Here is a 4,945-nt window from a genome sequence, read left to right on the forward strand (position 1 = left end):
GCCTTTAATTGAGAACTTAGTAGAGAGAATAGACAAGGTGGAAAAGGAGAAACGTACTTCTTGCGAACAGTCGCCTGTTTGAATTCGTCTACCTAAGGTCTTCAGGGCATGAAAGGAGGATATACTAGATTGAAAAAGGAGAAATTTGCCTCCTGCAAAAACACACTTGATCATCTTTTTCCCTTAAGGTCTTCAAGGCCTGAAGAGAAAGTAGATAAGTTGGAAAGCGAGAAATGTGCTTGATGCAGACACATCTCCTGGGCATTGGTCCCCCTCAGGCCTTCAACCTCCTGCTTTGACCTCTACCGCAGGTCTTCAAGGCCTGAAAAGAGAATATCGGAGGAGGAAAAGAACTTTGCTTTACGCAAAAACTCTCCCATCAGTGTGTCTGCATAAGATCTACAGGACCTGAAGAGAAAATCATTATATGAGCTGGAAAGGGAAAAATGTAATTTGCTACAGTAATGTCTCCTGAACCCAAGTCTCCCTGCAGCCTTGCAGGCCTTTTAATTGAGAATGAAGAAGGAATACTTGAGGTGGGAAAGGAGAAATTGGCTTCGCACCAAAAATCTCCTGCTTTGATTTCCATTCGTAAGATCTTCAAGGCCTCATAAGAGAAGGTATGAGATGAAAAGACTGAAATTTGTGTCTTGCAAGCTATCTCTCACTTTTGTTTCTCCACCTCTGGCCTTTGAGGCCTTTGAATTGGGAGTGAATTGAGATTATCCAAAGTGAGAAAGGAGCAATTTCCAAGGAGCAAAAAAGTCCAGCTTTTATTTTGCTAGGAATGGTCTTCAATGCCTGAAAAGATAATATTTAAAGTGAAAGAGGAGAAATTTGCTTCATGCAAAAATGATTGCGCTTCTTTGTCTACCTAAGGTATTCAAGACCTGAAAAGACACTACTTGAGGTAGAAAAGGAGACATTTGCTTCATGCTAAAAAAACTCCTGCTTTTCTCTTCCTAGGGTCTTCAAGGCCTGACAAGAGACTATGTGAGGTAGAAAAGGAGAAATTTACTTCATGCCCCAAATCTCCATACTTGAATTTGTCCAACCTGGACTCTTTAAGACCTGCATACAGAATATATGAGGCGGAAAAGGAGTCATTTGTTTCACGCCAAAAACTTCTCCGGTTAATTTCTGTACCCATGGCTGCTATGGCCTGCAAAGAGAAGTTTTAAGAAGTGAAAGGGGACAGGGTCTACCTGCAAATTTCCTCTCTTTTTACTTTTTTATCCTCATCCTTAAAGTCCTTGTGTTCTGTGACAGAGAAAGCATGATCTCGGTGTGAAAAGGAGAAATTTTCTTGCTGCAAAATTTTCCCCTTTCTTTTGCCAACAAAAGGCTTTAAAAAGGCTTTGCCTTCCAAAGCCTTTTCATTAGGAGAGAAAAGAAAATATTTGGGGCAAAAGGAAAAGGTGAAACTTGTTTCATGCCAACAACCCTCCCGCTGAGTCCACCAGGTCAGGCCTTCAAGGCCCTTGATTTAGAGTTGAGATGAAATAGGAGGCATGTGCTTCATGCTAGTCAATCTGCCGTTTATTTCTCGCCTTGGGTGTTCAAGGCAGATAGATAGTGCAGATAGACAAACTGGAGTGCAAAATCGAGAGAATAGATTCCTACACAGTCTATCTGGCTCCCTGCAAAAATGTAACTGTGCATCCTCCTGAGCTCTCTGCAGGCTCCACCTCTGGTCTTTATGGCTTGTGCTACTGGACAGTGAGAGAGAGAGAGAAGGAGAGCAAGCAATGAGGTAGGAATGGGGTGAATAGCTTAATGCTAATTCCCCCTAATAATCCCTGAAAGAAGTTTCACTTTTGTCCTTCCACTCTGCCTGCTCTGCCTCCTCGACCTTGGACAATGTCACCAAACCACTCTGTGCCATCTAACCAGGTAGGAAGTGGACTGCCAAGGGGAGAGGGCTGGGTTTATGATTCTTTGGAATTCGTGCTGCACCTTATGAGAACGGCACAGTCTGTGCTCGTGGGCTGAAATCCAGGTTGATATTTTTCAGAGACTTAACCTGCCTACTTCTGGGAGTGCCCCATCTGGCCAGCATCCAGCCAGACAGAGGTGCGGCCTCAGACGTCAGTAGAAGCCGAGCTGATGGGAGGGTGAGGAGGGCTAGATGAAAAGATGCTGGCGGCAGCAAAGGTATGAAAGGAGGAAAGGGAAGGGTTTTGGGGTGGGGTGAGTGAGGTCTGGAGCGATTTTGAGGCCTGCCAAAGGGAAGATCAATCTCAGCAATTGTCAGAAATGAGAAGGGGGATGCTCCCCGTCACATGCTACAGGTTGGAATCCTTGCCTGTGGAACAGCGTTTTCGTGGCTCAGTGGAAAGAGCACGGGCTTGGGAGTCAGATGTCATGGCAGAGGTCATGGGTTCTAATCCCGACTCCGCCACTTTTCAGCTGTGTAACTTTGGGCAAGTTATTTAACTTCTCTGTGCCTCAATTACCTCATCTGTAAAATGGGGATTAAGACTGCGAGCCCCACGTGGGACAACCTGATCAATTTGTATCCCCCCCAAGCGCTTAGAACAGTGCTTTGCACATAGTAATCCCTTAACAAATACCATCATCATCATCATCATCATCATCCCTTGCAAAATAATCCAGAGAAATGAAAGGCCAGAAAGTCATTCATTCTCTACCCATTGGGGGTAGGGAGAGATTCCTTGACTCCCCTTGGGGAATATTTGACAAAGGCTGTTGGGCTAATTGTGGATCACTCTACCTCTCCGGAGAACACTAATGAAGATGTTTTCTTTTTCCACCAGAGGACTGTCACCTGAATTCCAAACCTCCAATTGGCTCGGCATCTACCAGAATATCGGAGGACTGAAGCCGGCAGTGAGAGAAGACCTTCGCTCCGGCTAATGCGGCAAGGGATGGATAAAGGCAAAATCCTCTGAGGCCCTGAACCAATGCACCGCACTGTAAGCTAAGTCTTTGTGGCCAGGAAATAAGAGGTAAAAAACAAATAGTTTCCATTATGTCAACAATCTCCTGCTTGGATTGATCTACCCAAGGTCTTCATGGGCTGTAAAGATTAGATGGGGTTGAAAAAGGAGGATTTTGCTCTATGCAAAACCTCTCCTGCTTATTTGTCTAGGTAAGGATTTAAGGGCCTTTAAAGAAAATAGATGAGGAGGGAAAAGAGAGATTTGCTGGATACTGAGACATCTCCTGTGCCTGAGTCCCCACCTCGTGTCTCCAAGACCTTGTGTTACAGAACAGAGAGTTGTTGAGGTGCCAGAGGAGAAACATGCTTCGTGCGAAAATTCTCCAGATTTCACTTCCCTCCCCAAAGTGGTATTCAAGGACGTCAAAAAGATGTTTGAGGGGAAAAGGGAGAAATTTGCTTTCTCTATCGAATGTCTTCTTTGCCTTAAGAGAGAACATTGGCTGTGCCAAAGGAGAAATATGCTTCAAGAAAATAATGTCCAGTTTTATTTCTCTATCTAAGGGGTCTTCAAGGCCAGCAAAGATAATTTTGGAGGTGAAAAAGAGGAAATTTGCTTTACACAACACATCTCCTGCTTCCTTTCTTCTTCCTTGAGTCTTTGAGGGCTGAAAAGGCAATATATGGGTTGAAAAGAAGGAGTATCTTGGTTCGTGGAAAACCTCTCCTGCTTATTTGAGGTCTTCAAGGCTTCAAAAGAGAACATTTGGGGTCCTAAAGGAGGAATTGCCTTCTTGCAGATTCAGGGTCTTCATGACTTGCTGTCTCCCTCCCTTGAAGGCCTTCAGGGTCTGTTCCCTCCCTCCCTATTAGGTTTTCATGGCCTGCTGTCTCCCTCCCTGGCAGGTGTCCAGGACTTGCTCACTCCCTCCATTACGTGTGTTCAGAACATGCTCAATCTCTTCCTTGAAGGCCTTCAAGGCCTGCTCTCTACCTTCCTAGCAGGTCTTCAGGGCCAGCTCTCTTCCCTCCCTTGCAGGTCTTCAGAGGCATCTCATTCTATCTCCTTGCAGGTCTTCGGGTTCTGCTCATTCCCTCCCTTGTAGGTCATGGTGGCCTGCTCCATCCCTCCCTTCTAGGTCTTCAGGGCCTGCTCCCTCCCTCCCTAGCACTTTGTCAGGGCTCACACACCCAATCTCTAGTAGTTCTTCATGACCTGCTCACTCCCTCCTTATCAGGTCTTCAGGGCCAGTTAATTCTCTCCCCTTGCAGGTCTTCAGGGCCTGCTCACTCCCTCCCTTGAAGGTCTTCATGGCCTGCTCACTCCCTCCTTTGCAGGTCCTCAGGACCTGCTCACTCCCTTACAGATCTTCAGGGCCTGGTAACTCCCTCCTATGCAGGTCTTCAGGGCGTATTTTCTCCCTCCCTTGATAATCTTCAGGTCCTGTTTATTCCCTCCCTTGCAGGTCTTCATGGCCTGCTCCCGCCCTCCCTAGAAGTTTGTCAGGGCCTGCCCACTCCCTTCCTAGCAGGTTTTCAGGGCCAGCTCATTCCATCCCCTGCAGGTCTTCAGGGCCGTCTCACTCTCTCCCATTCAGGTCTTCATGGCCTTCTCACTCCCTCCCTTGCAGGTCTTCATGACTTGCTCCCTCCCTTCCTAGTAGGTCTTCATGGCCTGCTGTCTCCCTCCCAGGCAGGTCTTCAGGACCTCCTCATTCCCTGCATTGCATGTCTTCAGGGCCTGCTCAATCCCTTCCTCGAAGGCCTTCAAGGTCTGCTCACTCCCTTCCTAGCAGGTCTTCAGGGTCAGCTCTTTTCCCTCCGTTGCAGGTCTTCAGAGCCGTCTCATTCTATCTCCTTGCAGGTCTTCGGTTTCTGCTCATTCCCTCCCTTGTAGGTCATCATGGCCAGCTCACTCCGTCCCTTGCAGTTCTTCATGCCCTGCTCCCTCCCTTTCTTCTAGGTCTTCAGGGCCTGCTCCCTCCCTCCCTAGCAGTTTGTCAGGGCCTGCACACCTCATCTCTAGTAGTTGTTCATGGCCTG

General features: G+C 47.2%; 1 long non-coding RNA gene across 1 annotated transcript; it reads left to right on the forward strand.

The window, feature by feature from the left end:
* Window positions 1-1,857: 1,857 nt before the first annotated feature.
* On the forward strand, window positions 1,858-3,662 carry LOC114811239. The gene is made up of 2 exons (XR_003758909.2): window positions 1,858-2,154; window positions 2,778-3,662. It is a non-coding gene; the product is annotated as an uncharacterized LOC114811239 (long non-coding RNA).
* Window positions 3,663-4,945: the final 1,283 nt, after the last annotated feature.

This window comes from Ornithorhynchus anatinus, chromosome 4 (assembly GCF_004115215.2).
Source record: "Ornithorhynchus anatinus isolate Pmale09 chromosome 4, mOrnAna1.pri.v4, whole genome shotgun sequence".
Lineage (NCBI taxonomy): Eukaryota > Metazoa > Chordata > Mammalia > Monotremata > Ornithorhynchidae > Ornithorhynchus > Ornithorhynchus anatinus.